Source organism: Balaenoptera borealis, assembly GCF_965194805.1.
Source record: "Balaenoptera borealis genome assembly, chromosome: 14".
NCBI classification, from domain to species: Eukaryota; Metazoa; Chordata; class Mammalia; order Artiodactyla; family Balaenopteridae; genus Balaenoptera; species Balaenoptera borealis.
In genome coordinates, this window is record NC_138875.1 from 91061408 (window position 1) to 91079711 (window position 18304).

Here is an 18304-nt window from a genome sequence, read left to right on the forward strand (position 1 = left end):
AGGCGGGTAACAGTTACCAGTGGACACCCCGTCTCCCCGCACGGTTTGTCTGGTTCTGAGGGATGACTTCCTCGGCTCCCGCCCCCTTTCTGCGCCGCCTCCTCACTCCGCCCTCCGGCTGACCCTTCATCCTGCTCGGCCAGCCCGCCTGCCCGCCCTTCGCCCCGCCCACAGCGCCGGCAGCCGACCCCGCCCCCCCGGGATGGGCGGCCCCGCGGGCTTCCGGGACCTCCTCCGGAGGCCAGCAGCCAGCGCGCAATAGACGCTGTGGCGGGAGGAGTGAGCGTACACCCGCGCCCTCGTCCTCGCAGCGCCCCCAGGGCAACCTCCGCTCTCCACAAACCCGGGGCCCGCTCCGCCGCCGGCCCATCGGCCCGCGCCCTCGCCGTGCTGGTCTAGCTCTCGCCGCCGTCTCCACGCCTCCCGCTCCGCCGACGTCACGCCGGGCGCCAACGCGCAGCTGCGAGCGCGGGGCGCGCGTCCCTTCCGGCTCGCCGTAGCAGGCGCGCCGCCGCTTCCTCTGGCCGGGCCCCGGATGTATCGAGCGGAACGGCGCCGACTGGGCCCGGTCCCCAGCCCCAGGCCGACGTGGAGGAGCGCGGCCCAGACCCAGGGTAGGTGTGGGCGCGGCGGGGACGACGGGCCGGGGGTCTTATAGCCTGCGCCCCGGCCTCGGTTCCCCCTGGAGCCCCCCGGCGGGGGCCCGGGGCGCGGGGAAGGAGGCCCCGCGCGGCGCTGGCTGTGGGACGGGACGGGCTCGGCGCCGGGACCGGTCGGTCGTGAGGGGGGTCGGCGGCGGCCGGGGGCGCTGCGGGCCCGCTGCGGGCCGGCCCGTTCCTCCCGGTGAGTGGGCCGTGGGGCCGCGGGGCGCCTCGCATTGTTTTTCGTGCGCGGGATTCAAGTCAGGTCTGTTGCTTTCTTTTGGTGTGGTGGTCCGGGTTCGATGCCCGACCCTCTCCGCAGCATGGGGATGGCGCGGCTTCGCTCCTTCGCGCGAGGTGTCCCGCGCAGGTGTGGGCAAAGGTGCCGAGGGAGAGTGACTTGTCAGACGCGTCGGCCAGGGAGCCCTGCCGCGCCGCGGCGTGCGGCCGCCTCCAGCCCCCCTCCCTCGCCCACTTGCAGCCCTCAGCTGGCTAAGGCTTGTCGCCCCCGGGGTCTTCGCGTTGCCCGCGCCCTCCGCCCGGAACAGCTTCCCGCAGAGATCTGCCGCCCGCATCTCTGCTCAGACGCCACCTCCTCAGTCGGAGAAGAATAACATAGCGACGGGCTGTAGTGCTTATCCCGGGCGTTATAGATGAGTTTTATTCTCTTCGCTTACTTGTATTTTCTGGTGATTTTTTTTTTTTTTACCTGATATGTGCAATAAAATGGTTTTTGTAATTTTTTTTAGTGGAACCAATGAAATATAAATATGCTCTCTGAATGGTTGGAAAAAAATGTAAAAATACATCTTAAAACTCTAAATCATTCTACCACCCAAAGATAAGCACACTTAGCAGTTTGTTTGTGGCCCCTTGTTCTATTCATGTAATTTTTTTTTTTTAATAATGGGGATTGTACAGTGTAATTCTGTGTGCTTTTAAAAACATGTAGTTAGCACGAGCAGGTGCCATGAAATCCTCTACAGTAGTTGCTGTTAGTGGGGTAGTATCAGTGAACCATTATCTACTTAATTTCTTGTGTTGGATCCACTCTTTCTTGCCTGTCCCAGGCCATGGCTTTAATATTCTTGTTTTGCCTTCAGTTTATCTTCTCTTCAGAGTATTCTCATCAACGTACAACTTCTCCGGCTACCGTTACTTTTTCTAGGGCTTAGCTTCCTTTTATACCAGAATTAGGAAGAATCGCGAGCTTGCTATCACCACTTCCTCCTCTTTTCATTTCTCTTGAACGTTGGTTCAACTAAGCTTTTGGTCCCACCTTGCCTCTGAAACAGCCCCTCTTGGGGTTAGGTGACACCATATTGCCAAGTCCCCCTGTTGGCAGCCTTTGACTGGACCTCCCATGGCTTCCTTGAATCGCTGTCCCCTGGTGGCACTGGGACACAACTCTGTTGATTGTCCTTTTACCTTGATGGTTGCTCTCCTCCGCCTCCTTGCTGGTTCCTTCTCATCTCCCTAACTTATACAAAGTATCATGCCTCGAGGTGGTCCTCCCACCTCCTCTCTGGTCTGTACACTGGGTGATCTCATCCCGTGTCACAACTAGGTCACTTGTCAACACGCCCTGAATGTGTATCTCCTGGCAGGATCTTCCAAACAGCCACTTTTACATGTGTGAAACCTGCTTATACACTGCTGCGTCTCAGTCAGAGGCAGCTCCATTCTTCCTGTTGCTCAGGACAGAGCTCCTTGTGTGGTCTCTGCGTTCCTTCCACGTTCCAAATTTGATCGGTTGGCACTCTAAAAATTGATCTCAAACCTGACTGCTTCTCACTGCCTTCTTGGCTACAGCTGTCATTTAAGCCCCCCGGGTCATCTCGCCTGGGTTATTCCAGTGACCTCCTCCCTGTTCTCTGCTCACCTGAGCTGAGCTGCTGTGCAGTTGACTCTCAGCACAGATTCAGGTGATGCACTGCTTTGTTCAGAGCCCTCCATGCTTTCTCATCTCCCTCAGAAAAAAAAACAAAGTCCTTAAGGCAGTGTTTATGAGGCCCCTTGTGCCCAGGTCCCTGCTGCCCCTGTGACTTCATGTCCTGACCCCACTCCTTGTCACCTGGCTCCAGCCACACCCAGCTCAGGCCTGGACACGCATCGGCTCTGCCTGAAACATCAGGTCCCCACATGCCACGGGTCTGCCTCTCACTGAGTTCTCTTTTCAGAAGTTCCCTCCTCAGAGAGGCTGCTGGATAACCCAGCACCTTGCCCACTCACCCACATGCTCCATCCCTTACCCTGAGCTTTGCCACTGCACTGATGGTCTGGCACTTTCTGCTTTGTTCATTGCCTTACTGCCCCCCATGGGGCAGGAACTATGCTTTGTTCACTCTCGTACACACAGTGCTTCAAATCGTGTCTGATGGCGTACGTGCTTAATAAACATTTGTTGAGTAAATAAGTTAATGGACACATTCTTTTCTAAAGCAGATGGATTTGGTAGGGACCTAGGCACACAGGGGTAATTAAAAATTATAGGGTTGCTGAGGAATAGACTTCGCATGCTGTGAGTTAGAGGAGGGAAATTGGCTTTTCTAGTAGAGACTTACGCACGAGGTGAGGTTTGGATTTCGTAGGTAGAAATAAAGAGAATTGAATTTGACTCCTGCAGTTGGAGATGGGAGCTCCGGAGGCCATTGAAGGAAGGGTTCAGCTGCTGGATCTCGCATTCAGGGGGCCCTGGGTGAAGTTGGACGTCCTGCACAGGCAGCGTGGTGTCCTTCGCGTGGACCATTCACAGGGTCCGTCTGTCTTATGCCTCGAATTCTCTCGTTGGCATTCTCTCTGCACAGCGACCCGCACCCGCAGGGTCCCGCACGCCCAGTGTGGCGGCAGTGAGCGCCTGCAGGGCAAGCAGCTGGCTGTGGCTGCGGCCTCGCTCTTGCCCTGGAGCCTGTTTCTGCTCCTCGGCCCCCTGTAGAGGGACTGAGTACCCGCTGCCTTTAGGAATCAAGACCCTGGCCCTTAGACTTTTCTTCCGGGTAGAGCGGGTAGAGCGTCCTTTGGGCCTGTTATCTCAGCCCCGCCCCTTCTGTGTGTTTTGCTTTATTTTAACCAACAGAAATTTCTATCCTGTTTAGGCGCACTATTTTATTGTAGAAATAAATTTTAAAAATCATTTATGTTCTGAGTGGAAGGGAAGGTCTTTGCATATCCTCACTTTGCTGTTTTACTTAGCTTTTTTTTTTTTTTTTAATGTACGTTTAATAGTATTCACTTCTTGGAGTAGCATTCAGAGAATTTTGACAGATGTGTAATTTCCATGACAGTTGGGGTACAAAACAATTCCTTCCCTCCCAGCAGTTCCCTTGTGCTGCCACTCTGTAGTCAACTCTTTCCCCAGCCCTTGGCAGCCTCTGACCCCTGAGTGTGTGTTTTCTGTTTTTTTCAGGATGTCAGCTAAAGGAACTTGCACAGCGTGGAGCCTTTTGAGTCTGGCTTCTTCCACTGAGCGTAATGCATTTGAGATTCATCCAGGTTGCTGCGTGTACCGAGAATGTTTCTTTTTGTGGAGTAGTATAGTAGTCCACGGTGTGGATGGACCACGGTTTATCCATTCACTCGTTGAAGGACATTTGGATTCTTGCCAGCCTTTTAGTACAAGTAATGAATGAACGATTCACGTTGCATTAGAGTCGGACAGGACAGAAGTGCCCCAAGTGTGATGAGGTTCCTCTTGGCTCTTTCTCCTCGTCCTTGACTTCCTCAAACTGACTGATTTGGTATACATTTCTTTCTTTATTTTTAAATTAAAAAAAAATTTTTTGTTTCTTTTTTGGCCATGCCACGTGGCTTGCAGGGTGTTAAGTTTCCCGACCAGGGATTGAACCCAGACCCTCAGCAGTGAAAGCACCGAATCCTAACCTCTGGACCACCGGGGAATTCCCTTGTATGCATTTCTTTTCAAAGTGTATTCTTGTAAACAGCATATAGTTGAGTCTTATTTTCTTAATCTAGATTGTGACTTTAAGATTTTTATTTGATATTTGGTCTATTTAATTTTTTATTTTTTTAATTAATAGCTATTTATTTATTTAATTTATTTTTGGCTGTGTTGGGTCTTCATTTTGTGCAAGGGCTTTCTCTAGTTGCGGCAAGTGGGGGCCACTCTTCATCGCGGTGCGTGGGCCTTTCACTATCGCGGCCCCTCCCGTTGCGGGGCACAGGCTCCAGACGCGCAGGCTCAGTAGTTGTGGCTCACGGGCCCAGTTGCTCCGCGGCATGTGGGATCTTCCCAGACCAGGGCTCGAACCCGTGTCCCCTGCATTGGCAGGCAGATTCTTAACCACTGTGCCACCAGGGAAGCCTCTATTTAATTTTTAAATAAACACTTTGGAATAACAGATGTACAGAAAATTTGCAAAAATAGGTTTCTTTCTATGTATTAGAAGCTACATTCTCTGTGAGGGTGATATCTCCCACAAGGCGATCTGAATTGGTTCTTGAGAGGAAGGTGAGAAATAATTAAGTATGACAGTGGTTTGTGGCATCCCAAAGGGTCATAGTACTTCACACATATACAGTATAGCTATGGTTTACAACTTCATGGGGGACGATTGGGAGAGAAATGCCTAAATAGGCTTCTTAGGGGGACAATGGGGAAAAAAAGGTTGAGATATAGCAGCAGAATAATGAATTGGGCGTTTGTAGCTTTATTCGCTGGTGTTTAAGGAAGCACTTCTTCAGTTTGTCTTGAATGTTCCTCTCAAGCTGAGATAGATCCCACCTGGTGTAGTACAGGGGGCGCTGGCCCATCAGGTTAAGGACCCACCACCAACACCATGATTTTAATCAGAAGGGACACTGGGGACATGAAGTCTGGGCTTCCGTTTCCACTGCAGCCCCAGAGGGGTTAGGCCTCTGTAGTAGCACATGGTGTAATGCACCCTAGACAGTTTTAAAACTCAGTTTAGTCCATTTTATATCTTTTGGAACTTATGTATTTTAGGAACTACTATGGAACCTTCATAACCTGCTCTGAGGTAGGAGAAGAATGAATGTTTTGTTAGCCAATAGGACTTTTGTTAAGTGACATCTGGTGTCACCATCTTAATAGATGCTAACATTTTACTATGAAAAATTTAAAAGATACACAAAGATTGAAAGAATTTTACAGTAAACACCTAGATACCCACCACCTAGTTTTCTATTATTAACATTTTACTGACCTGCTTTATCACACATCCATGTATCCATCCATCTTTTAAAAAATTTGGGGGAGCAATTCAAGATGAGTGAAAGCATTGTTTTTAATGTGTTTAATTTAAGCCTTTTTTTAACTTCCTCTGGCAGAGGTAGTTGGTCCATTTTTGGGGTGTCTATCAAGTTACTTAGGGCAGCACAAAGACAACTTATAAAAAGCCCTTGAATACAGGTTACCAGGGAGTAGAGGGCAGAGAGCATTCTCCGCAGAGGGAAGTTCTGGAGGATGGCAGTGCTTTTTCAGGAAAAGAGGGAGGTTTCATGTGGCTAGACTTGGGGTGTCTGGGGGTGAAGGTCCTCGTGGTGTAGCTGCCACCGCTCTGCTGACGGGGGTCAGTCTCCATCCCCGCCTGGGCTCCCCCTGAGTCGCTTTCTCACAAAACTGAGATGTGGTGGTGGTGCATGGAGCTCGCGGACCTCAGACTCCCCCGGCCGACGCTGCCTGCGTTTCAGCCCCGCAGAGGCCTGCGCTGTGTGGCGACGCGGCCCCCGCGGTGCCCTGAGTGGCGCCCGTCACCCTGGCCTTTCTTAACCCGCCTGTGCCTGTCACTAGGCCTCCAGCCTTAACTCTGCTGGTTTTCCAGAGTGTGAGTGTGTGTGCAGCAGGATCTCTGTTTGAGCAGAGCCCCAGGTTGAAAGGAGAAGCTTTACTTAGTCTTGGATTTGTTTGTAGTCCCATTGTTGACTTGACTTTGAAATACAAATGGTGTTAAACAACGGCATGAGTTTATTTTTTTCAAATATGGAGATGAAACAGCTGAGAACCACTGTCCTAAAGTTTCTTAACCTTTCTCTCTGTCTTCCGTCACCCCCCCCCCCCCCCCCCGGCGAGGCTGTGTACATTGCTGCTTGTTCTGCAGAGCTCTCTGCCCCTAGTTTTCCTCCCGTCTGCCAGGATGGCATTGTTTTTAGGCCATTTCAGGAGACAGGAAATGTGTTTTAAGGAAAACCATGAGTTGATACTGACTCACTGTTCTTATCCAGCATCATGGAGTTGATCCGTGCCTTCCTTCCCCGTTCTGTTGGTGATTATGTTGTGCTTTCCAGAGTTAGATTTGCTTCTGTTTGCGTTCAGTTTTAGGGAGTTCTTCATCCCTATTGATTTAATTTGGCTTTTTGAACATGTAACACTTTAACATGATTCTAAAAGTCAAAATGATATGAGATGGTGTACTCAGAAGCGCCCCTTCCTTCGCTGTCCTGCCAGTCTGCTTGCACCCACCCCCTTCATTTCTGGCTTATTCTTCCTGAGTTCCTTTTTGGCAAAAGTAAGCAGGTATTTATGGGGTGTTATTGCTTCCAGACTCTTTAGTGGACATAACTAGGAAATATATTTTTAAGAAAAAAATATATATACAGATATGTATGTATCTGCTTATTTTTATTGGAATATAATTAACATACAACATTATATTAGTTTTAGGTGTCCATCGTAATGATTGGACATTTGTGTACATTGCAAAATGGTCACCACAATAAGTCTAGTTACCATCTGTCGTCATACAGAGTTACAATTTTTTTTTCTTGTGATGAGAATTTTCAAGATTTACTCTCTCGGGGCTTCTGTGGTGGTACGGTGGTTAAGAAACCACCTGCCAATGCAGGGGACACAGGTTCGAGCCCTGGTCCGGGAAGATCCCACATGCCGCAGAGCAGCTGAGCCCGTGCGCCACAACTACTGAGCCTGCGTTCTAGAGCCCACGAGCCACAACTACTGAAGCCCACGTGCCTAGAGCCTGTGCTCCGCAACAAGAGAAGCCAGCGCAATGAGAAGCCCGCGCACCGCAACGAAGAGTAGCCCCCGCTCGCCGCAACTAGAGAAAGCCCGCGTGCAGCAGCGAAGACCCAACACAGCCAAAAATAAATAAATAAAATTAAAGAAAAAAAAGATTTACTCTCAGCAATTTTTGAATATGCAGCACAATATTACTGACTACAGTTCCCAAGCTCTGCTTCCCCAGGACTTATTTATTTTATAACTGGAAGTTTGTACCTTTTGATCCCCTTTAACCCACTTCGCCTACCACCCCACCTCCACTGCAACCACCAATTTGTTCTCTGTATCTGTGAGTTTTGTTTAGATTTCACATACAAATGAAATCATACAGTATTTATCTTTTTTCGTCTGACTTATTTCACTTAACATAATACCCTCAAGTTCCATCCATGTTGTTGCAAATGGCAGGATTTCATTATTTTTTATGGCTGAGTAATTTCCATTGTATATATCTCTATATCTGTCTCTTTTATATCTCACATTTTCTTTATCCATTCATTTACTGATGGGCACTTAGGTTGCTTCTGTATCTTGGCTATCGTAAATAATGGTGCATGTGAACATAGAGGTACATATAGCTTTTCAAATTAGTGTTTTTGTTTTCTTCAGATACAGTGGAATTGCTGGTAATAGAATTGTCATATGGTAGTTCTATTTTTAATTTTTTTTGAGGAACCTCCATACTGTTTTCCATAGTGGCGGCACCAGTTTACATTCCCACCAGCAGTGCATGAGGGTTCCCTTTTCTCTGCATCTTTGCCAACATTTGTCATTTGTGGTCTTTTTGATAATAGGTATGAGGTGTGAGGTGATACCTCATGGTTTCGATTTGCCTTTCAGGTGTGAAGTGATATCTTGTGGTTTTGATTTGCATTTGCCTGATGATTAGTGATGTTGAGCATCTTTTCATGTATCTGTTGGCCATCTGTTTCTTCTTTGGAAAAATGTCTATTCGGATCCTCTGTCCATTTTTCAATTGGATTGTTTGTTTTTTTGTTATTGAGCTGCATGAGTTCTTTATATATTTTGGATGTTAACTCCTTATATATGATTTGCAAATGTCTTCTTCCATTCTTCCTATAAAAAGATTGCCTTTTTATTTTGTTGACGGTTTTCTTTGTTGCACAGAGCTTTTAAGCTTGATGTCTCCCATTTGTTTATTTTTGCTTTTGTTGCCATTGCCTTTGGAGTCAGATCCAAAAAAAAAAAAAAAGTCTCCAAGAGAGATGTCAAGAAGCTTAACCACCTGTGTTTTCTTCTAGGAGTTTTGTGGTCTCTGGTCATACATTCAAGTCATTAATCCATTTTGAATTAATTTTTGTATATGGTGTAATATAGTGGTCCAGTTTTATTTTTTTGCATGTGGCTGTTCAGTTTTCCCAGCACCATTTATTGAAGAGACTGTTTCTTTCCCATTGTATTTTCTTACCTCCTTTGTCATCAATTAATTGACCATAAATGTGTGGGTTTATTTTTGGACCCTCCGTTCTGTTCCATTGATCTGTGGGTTTGTTTTTATGCCAATACCATACTGTTGTGACTACTAAAGCTCTGTAATATAGTTTGAAATCAGGGAGCTTGATGCCTCTAGCGTTGTTCTTCTCTCTCAAGATTACTTTGGCTTTTCATGATCTTTTGTGGTTCCATATAAATTTTTAGATTGTTTGTTCTATTTCTGTGAAAAATACCTTTGGGATTTTGATAGGGATTGCATTGAATCTGTAGATTGCTTTAGGTAGCATGGACATTTTAACAATATTAATCCTTCTAATCTCAGAGCACAGGATATCTTTCCATTTACTTGTGTCATTTTCAGTTTCTTTCATCAGTGTCTTACAGTTCTTAGTGTACAGGTCATTTACCTCCTTGGCCAGAAAATTCCTAAGTATTTTATTCTTTTTGATGCAATTGTAAATGGGTTTTTTTCTTAACTTCTCTAATAATTCTTAGTATATGAAAATCTAACAGATTTTTGCATATTGATTTTGTATCCTGCAACTTGACTGAATTCATTTATTAACTGTAACAGGTTTTTGGTGGAGTCTTGAGGATTTTCTATACATCGTATCGTGTCACCTGCAGATGGTGACAGTTTTACTTCTTTTTGATCTCGGATGCCTTTTATTGCTTTTCCCTGTCTACTTGCTCTGGCTAGGGCTTCCAAAAGTGTGTTGGATAAAAATGGCAAGAGGGGCATCCTTATCTTGTCCTGATATGAAAGGAAATGCTTTCAGCTTCTCACTGTCGAGTATGATGTAGCTGTGGGCTTGTCATACGTGGTCTTTATTACGTTGAGGTATGTTCCCTCTATACCCACTTTGTTAAGAGTTTTTATTCTAAATGGATGTTGAATTTTGTCAAATGCTTTTTCTGCATCTATTGAGAGGATCATATGATTTTTATCCTTCATTTTGTTAATGTAGTGTAACATGTTAATTGATTTGCTGATGTTGAACCATCCTTGCATCTCTGGAATAAGTCCCAGTTGATCACGGTGTATTATCCTTTTAATGTATTGTTGAATTCAGTTTGCTGATATTTTGTTGAGGATTTTTGCATCTGTGTTCCTCAAGGATGTTAACATGTAATTTCTTTTTTGGTGGTGTCCTCATCTGGTTTTGGTATCGGTAATGCTGGCCTTGTAAAATGAATTTGGGAGTGTTGCCTCCTTTTCATTTTTTTGGAAGAGTTTGAGAAGGATAGGCATTAAATCGTTTTTGAATGTTTGGTAGAATTCATCAGTGACGCCGTCTGGTCCTGGACTTCTGTTTGTTGGAATGTATCTGTTTATTTATTTATTATTTATTTATTTATTATTTATTTATTTTTGGCTATGTTGGGTCTTCGTTGCTGCATGCGGGCTTTCTCTAGTTGCAGCGAGTGGGGGCTACTCTTCATTGCAGTGCGCAGGCTTCTCATTGTGGTGGCTTCTCTTGTTGTGGAGCATGGGCTCTGGGCGTGCGGGCTTCAGTAGTTGTGGCTCTTGGGCTCTAGAGCACAGGCTCAGTGGTTGTGGCTCACGGGCTTAGTTGCTTTGCGGCATGTGGGATCTTCCCGGAGCAGGACTCGAACCCGTGTCCCTGCATTCTTTTTTTACAAAAATAAACAGATGGGGCTTCCCTGGTGGCACAGTGGTTAAGAATCCACCTGCCAGTGCAGGGGATGTGGGTTCGATTCCTGGTCCAGGAAAATCCCACATGCCATGGAGCATCTAAGCCCATGCACCACAACTACTGAGCCTGTGCTCTAGAGCCTGTGAGCCACAACTTCTGAGCCCATGTGCCACAACTACTGAAGCCCACGTGCTCTAGGGCCCGCGTGCTGCAAATATTGAAGCCCGCACGCTTAGAGCCCATGCTTTGCAACAAGAGAAGCCACTGCAGTGAGAAACCCGTGCACCGCAATGAAGAGTAGCCCCCACTCGCCACAACTAGAGAAAGCCTGCGTGCAGCAATGAAGACCCAACACAGCCAAATAAAAATAAAAATAAATGAATGAATGAATGCAGGAAAGGTATGACTCTGTCCTTCCATTAATTAGTCCATCTGTCTGTTTTTCTTTTCCCCTTTCTTATACAAAGTTATTTCCCCATATATAGTCTTTTACACTTTGTTTATTTGATTTAGCAGTATGCGTTCTGTAAATTGCTTTATACCAGTTCATGGAGATCTTTCTTATTCTTTTGTACAGCTACGTAGTACTCCATTAAGTGAATGTACTGTAATATAGTCAACCGGTCTCTGAAATATTATGGATGTGCAGTTTATTTCCGGTATTTTGCGTTTACAAATAATGCCATAGTGAGTAAACATTGTGCTTGTGTGTTTTCATTTTGGAGGTGGATATTCATGGTGAATGTGTAGTGGGACTGCTGGGTCGAAGAGTTAAGAGTATGTGTAGTTTCTTCTTTTTTTGGCTGTGCTGGGTCTTTGTTGCGGTGTACAGGCTCTTCGTTGTGGCGCGTGGGCGCCTCTAGTTGTGGCGTGCAGGCTCAGTAGTTGTGGCGTGAGGGCTTAGTTGCCCTGCGGCATGTGGGATCTTAGTTCCCCGACCAGGAATCAAACCCACGTCGCCTGCATTGGAAGGCGGATTCTTTTTTTTTTTAATTTTATTTATTTATTTATTTGTTTGTTTGTTTGTTTATTTATTTATTTATTTATTTATGGCTGTGTTGGGTCTTCGTTTCTGTGTGAGGGCTTTCTCTAGTTGTGGCAAGGGGGGGCCACTCTTCATCGCGGTGCGTGGGCCTCTCACTATTGCGGCCTCTCTTGTTGTGGAGCACAGGCTCCAGACGCGCAGGCTCACCAATTGTGGCTCACGGGCCTAGTCGCTCCGCGGCATGTGGGATCTTCCCAGACCAGGGCTTGAACCCGTGTCCCCTGCATTGGCAGGCAGATTCTCAACCACTGCGTCACCAGGGAAGCCCGGAAGGCGGATTCTTAACCAGTGGACCACGAGGGAAGTCCTGAGCATGTGTGGTTTTGGTTAAATGGTGCTAGGTCCCTTTGTAGGGTTGTACAGCTTAACATCCCACAGCAGAGTTGAGAGGGCCTGGTTCCCACAGTCTCACCAACAGATTGTGTCGTCTGGCTTTTGAATTTTGTTAGGCTGATAGATGAGAAATGATATTTCAGCTTAGTTTTAATTCATGTTTCTTTCATCATGAGTGATGGGTTTACAAGTGAATGTGCTTGAAAAATTGAGCTTCAAGTCTTACCTTGGAGTTTTACTTTGTTTTACTGATTTTTGCAATAGAAAATCCCATTTCATAAATATAGGCTAGGTGTTAGTGAATTGAATCAGGCATTTGGTTCGTTACTTGTGAGCAACCTTGTAGAGAGATAGTCATAGTGTTTTGGTGGGTTTTGATGTTAGTCAAGAAGGCCAAGCCTGGGTTCTGGTTGATGCTGGTGATTGTGTTAGGAAGTTGTGGAGCTGGCCTTATTTCTGGCAGGCCAGGCTTTCTCTGGTTTCTGCCTCTGCATATCTTCATGGCCCGTGAGGGGCTCTTTGATGCAGACGCTGCGCATTGGACATGGGGGCTTCCTCCCTTTCAGAAATGGCCCTCTTGATGGTCCAGTATAGAATGCTTCTCCACTCTAACAGCAGTGTTCCCTGGGTGGTGAACGGTGCCTGGCCCTTGACTTTGGTGTGGGGAGGCGCGTTGACTGTGGTGGTGAGTGCAGTGAGCCTGGCGGCCTGGAGCTTCTCCTCAGCTCCCGCTTCTTGTTGCCGGGTGGGATGTGGCCCAGTGTGGCCAGTACTTGGATTTTTTTAATGAATGAAGCTGACAACTTGTGTTTTTTTTGTGAAATCTCCTGGTTTAAAAATATCAATTAAAATGAATCCAAACAGCAGATGACATCATACAGACTAAAACCGTGTCTTCGGTCTGCATAGAGCCAGGGCGGTCATGATTGCCAGCATCTCCTTCCGAGCGACTTGCGGACTCCCCACCCAGTGTGGTGTAATGGCCCTCTGAGCCCTGGCTCTGTCTGTTTCCTTGGCCTTGGTCTTCAGCACGCTAATATTCTAGCACTTTCCCCTCCTCTGCTTTTCCCCTGCTCGCTCCTTTACTCACCAAGCACCTACCAGGTATCTCTCATATGCCAGGCACTGTTCTGGATGCTGGTGGTTCATCAGTGAGCCCAGTCAGACAGCCCTCCCTTACACTACACGCTGTTGTGCTTGGCCAAAGACGTTTCTTTTAATGTGTACAGAGAGAGCTAGAAATATGTACACGCCCATATATGTATTGTCATGTCGAGATTTAAAAAACGTGTATACGTATAATATATATGCTACACATATGTTTGGCTTTACTCAAGTTATATAATTTAAGTACATACAAGCGTTTCCTCATTCTTTTAGTGACTGCCTCTAAGGGGTGGTTATACCAAATTTTGTTAAAAGTTCCCTATAGGTGAGCATTTACATTGTTTGAAATTTGACAGGATAAATAATATTATAATGAACATCTTTGGACAACTGTATATTTGTGTGACTAGATCCCTAGAAGTGGAGTTCCTTGATCAGTGTACATTAAAATTGTGATAGGTAATGCCGTGTTACCCTCCAGAAAGCTATAGCTGTGCTTTACTTCCCTCATTTGTGTATGGCGGGTTCACCATTTCCTTACTAAACCTGAGTATTATCAGTCTTTTGATCTTCACTAACCTGTCAAACAACAAATAATTGTCTCACTTTATTTCATATTTTGTTATTAATGAGGTTAAGCATTTTTTGATGTTTATCTGTCATTTGAATTTCTTGTAGAATTTCTGGTTTATAGCCTCTTTTCTTGGGTTGTTTGGCTCTTTTTGATTTGTGGGAATTCTTAAGGATGGATAACCTTTTGTCATATAGGCTTCAAATATTATTTATCAATTTCACTTTTTTATTGTATTGTTCTTCTTTAGTAAGGTTGTCAGTTGTTAATGCTTTTTAAAAATAAATATTGTTTCTAGGTTTCACGCCATGTTTAGGAAACTCTTCATCACTGCAGGATTATAAAGATATTCTCATATGTTTTAAAATATTTTTATGGTTTGATTTTTCCCCCCTTGAGTAATTTTTGTGAATGGTGTGAGGTGCAGGGGTGGGCGGGGCTCGGGGTAGATCTGACTTTTATTGTTCTAAATGGATCGATCTAAGAAAGTTTGGATTTTAATTCTCTAGCTTCGGGACTTCCCTGGCGGTCCAGTCGTTAGGACTCCGCACTTCCAGCGCTTTCACTGCAGGGCGTGCAGGTTCGATCCCTGGTCAGGGAACTAAGATCCCACATGCCGCAAAGAGCAGCCAAACTGTAAATAAAAAAATAAATAAATGATAAAAAAATAATTCTTTAGCCTTACAGAAAGCTGTTATGAACTTTAGTAATGCTTTAAAAAGACTTCTTATTTTAAAAATCTCAACAACAGTCAAGAGAGTTTTAAAAATAGCATCTGTCTGTGAGAGGCCTTTTTCTCTTTGGTCTGCAGCTCTTGGTGAGGCACGGATCTGTGGGCCCCACGAAACCCTGAGAGGCTCACCGGGTGGACCATTGCTGGAGGCGGCAGGGAGGCAGGGACAGATATGTCAGCGGGGTCTTGTGTCTCAAGGCAGAGAACTGCGGGGGTTTGTGCGATGGGCTGGAATGGAGGGTGTGGAGTCTTTTCTATGACAAAGTGTTTTCTTTTAAATTGAAATATAGTTGGTGTACAATATTGTGTTAGTTCCAGGTGTACTAATGATTTGACGTGTGCGCACATTATGAAGCGGTCACCATGATGAGTCTAGTAGCCATCTGTCGCCGTACAAAGTTTTATTACAGTGTCACTGACCATATTCCTTATGCTGCATCTTACATCACATGACTTACTTCTATAACTAGAGGTTTGTACCACCTAATTCCCTTCACCCATTTCACCCACCTCTCATCCCCTCCCTTCTGGCAACCACCTGTTTGGTCTCTGTATCTGTGAGTCTGTTTTCATGTGTTGTTTTCTTTATGTGCTGGATCAGCCAAGGTATGCCTGGCTCTTGCAACTAGCAGGTGCGCCCCAGGCGCTGCTCCGTCCAGCACAGGGCGGAGTGCCCGCCACGCGTTCCCTGCAGTTAGCTTGTTTGTCGTGCTCCCTCGGGGCCTCATCTCTGTGCTCCTGTGAACTGCCAAGCAGGACCGAGTCAGTGTGGCAAACAGCATGCCCCTGTCTTTGCCAGAGTGTGTCACGTGACCACCCCGTCCAGGGCTGGGAAAAGCACACCAGTGTTGTGACTGGCGGGAGAATCGGAGTGTTCAGTGAAGAGCGCTAATGACTGTGGCCCAAGCCAGTTAAGGACAAATTTGGGAAGCACAGAAAGGTAGCAGGGAAACATCAAAGTGTGCTCTGTCACATATTCAGTATTAATACTGTTTTGCATAGGTGTTTCAAAATTTATTGATATTTATCGTTGGGCATGCCACCTTTCTGCTACAAATAACATTTCAGTGAACATCCTTGTATATTGAACACAGCTCTGATTTTTTTCTTAGGCTGATCTAGAAGTCGAATTATTGGGTCAGAAGACATGAATGTGCTGTAAGACTCTTATTACCTACTGCCAAATTGCTCTCTGGAGTTTCCACTTGAAAATATTCCCAGACACTATTTGTGGCTTCTGTCCTCCCTTCACTCCCATCATGTTCTGTCTGTTCCTTCTGCCCTGAGTTCATGCTCGTGTGTCCAAGCCCTGATCCACCCTCCTCCTTGTTCCCTTCTCCTCACTCTCCATCCAGCCCGGGAGCTATTGACGTAGCAGAATACCCAAAGCGGGAGCCTGGCCAGAGGGCCGGATCCGTCCGGGGAGATGAGGGAGATGGGTTTGGGAAGGGAGCAAGGCTCATGACCTGAGCTCCCTGCTCGTTGAAGGGGAAGAAGAGGCTTCCCAATCCCTAGCTGCCTGGACTCCGGGAGCACCGAAAGAGAAGCTGGGGAGGGAGGCCTTGGGGGGCTGGGAGCACTCCCAGGCCTCAGCGGGGGGTGAGGGGGTGGGAGCAGCTGCTGTCGGGACCCAGTCTCCCGAGCCCTTCCCCCCTCACTCTTTCCAGTTCTGACCTGGGGACCCCTGCCCTACACCAAGGATGGGGCCCAGGTAGGTGTTTCTTAGGGTGGCATCTTCCCGGCACCAGATGTGCCCCGTGTGACGTCAGCATGGCCCTGAGCGAGCGGCAGCCGCACAGACGGCGCCAGCCCCGCGTGGCCCCGGTGGGCGCCGCTCCCAGTGGTCTGAGGGCTCGTCCCCGCTCCTCGCGGGCTGCGGCGGTGCGCTGGCGCGGCCTGCCGGTCTCGGCCTGCTCCCGGGCAGCGTCCTCCCCAGACCATGAGCCCGAGAGCCCGCGGCAGCTGCTGGCGGACCTCACGGTTAGCAGCGCCGCCGCCGCCAGTTCGGGAGTTGTTTTGCCCTTGATGGTGGCTTTGCTTTCCACCGGGGCACCTGTACCACGTTCGGGGAGATGCTGTTTTAGGTAAGCGGTTCCTTTACATTATAGTTGATAGGGTTTGTTTCTCCAACCTGACTGTAAGCTCACTGAAGTCAGGAAACTTTTTAGAAAGTCGAGGAGCAGTTTACAGTTCTTTGAATTTGAACGAACACATTCTTGTAACCATCGTCCCAAATCAAGTGTCCAACCAGTTCCACACCCCCAAGTTCCCTCCTGCCTTCTCAGCTCCTCCCCCACCTGCAGCCTGGCAGGGTCTGTCTAATCTGTCCCTGTGTGGTCTTGCCTGTTCCAGAATGTCTTGTCACGTCAGTGGCCTGCAGTCCGTGGTCCTTGCGTCTGGCTGTGCTCCTTGGCGTCCTCGTGGTATGGGTGTGTCTGTAGCTCGGCCTTTACGTTGCTGAGGCGGCTGCGTTGTGTGGCTCTTGCAGGTGTTTTATTCCTTCGCCAGGTGAAGGTCAGTATTTATGTTTGTGTGTGTCTCAGTAGATAGTTTTTTAATTTATATTTTTAACAGAGTAGTGGTTAAGTTGTACAATTAGTATGCTACTTTTTCACTTAATAATATATCTGAAAAACTTTTCCATGTTTATAACATAGTCTCCATCGAGAACTTGAACATTGAATATTTCTGGTTACGCTTCTTTTTACTTTTACTGTATTATTCTGTAATAAATATTTTTATGCATAATTTTAAAAATTCGTAGGTGAATTTCCTTAGCAATTCCCAGAGGTTGGATTAGTAGGTCAAAGGTAATGGGACCTGCTTCCCCACCGTTGTTGCCCACCCTGTTACGCACATTCTGAGCTCTGGGCCCTCTGAGATCTGCTCTGTCTCCCTCCACATTTTTTCAACAGGTCAGTCAGTCATCACAACGTATTTCCCCCCGTAATTCTTACCTTCTCCCTGGTTTTGTAAATTATTATATGTGAGAGAGTTTCTTTCTGGCCTTTGTTCTCTCTTATTGATCATCTTTGGTATTCTGGGAATGTATTTTAAGGAAATAATCCGAAATATGTCCTAATGTGTTTGTTTATTCTTATTATTCTATTTTTGTGTCTGTTTTACACTAATCTTCCTCATAATGCTTGTTTAAAAAGATCAGGAACAAAAGCTCTTTTTTAAAAATTGATTGATTGATTGGGCTGCGCCGGGTCTTAGTTGCGGCATGCATGCGGGATCCAGTTCCCTGACCAGAGATCGAACCCAGGCCCCCTGCATTGGGAGCACAGAGTCTTAACCACTGGACCACGAGGGAAGTCCCAGAAGCTCGTCTTGAAAGCAATCAGCATGCCTCAGAGTCCCGTGCCCTTGAGTGTCCCACAGCTCACGGTTCCCACCCATGGTGCTGGGCTCTCTGCTGCGGGCGAGGGTGGGAAAGGGCTCCTGGGTGGCTCATTAAGGCTATGGTCCTGATTTCCCGTTCGGATGTGTTGACTGCAGCTTGCCCGTGGTCTTTAGACTCTATCTTCAGAGACAGTCATCAGGACAGAGTGCCTTCTCCTGCTAGTCTAAGCAGGCACTGATCTTTATGTTTCCTCAGCCTTTACTTGTGCACCCATGGGTTCTGTAGCTTTTGATTTCATATATATGTGTGTTTCAGCCAGGGGCCTGGGACTGTGGGAGTGTTCATACAAATGTGTATTTCCACTTTTTCAGTCTTGTAACTTTTGGTTTATAACGTTTTTCATCCCTTGTCCGTTTTCTCA

The 18304-nt window shown here is 46.7% G+C and overlaps 1 protein-coding gene and 1 long non-coding RNA gene across 20 annotated transcripts in view; one reads left to right on the forward strand and one right to left on the reverse strand.

The window, feature by feature from the left end:
- Nucleotides 1-18304, reverse strand: part of LOC309610422 — a 487797-nt gene that overhangs the window by 130949 nt on the left and 338544 nt on the right. The gene's annotated exons all lie outside the window — the stretch shown is intronic.
- EP400 (E1A binding protein p400) overlaps nt 221-18304 on the forward strand; it is a 113305-nt gene continuing 95221 nt past the window's right edge. For 15 of the 19 annotated variants that reach the window (XM_082353147.1, XM_082353160.1, XM_082353148.1 and 12 more), the window contains exon 1: nt 224-614. The gene's annotated coding sequence lies outside the window, so the exon portion shown is untranslated. Of the gene's footprint in view, nt 615-4047; nt 4379-16889; nt 17052-18304 lie in introns of all 19 variants that reach the window. The other 4 variants (XM_082353159.1, XM_082353158.1, XM_082353154.1 and 1 more) reach the window with 4 other exon arrangements.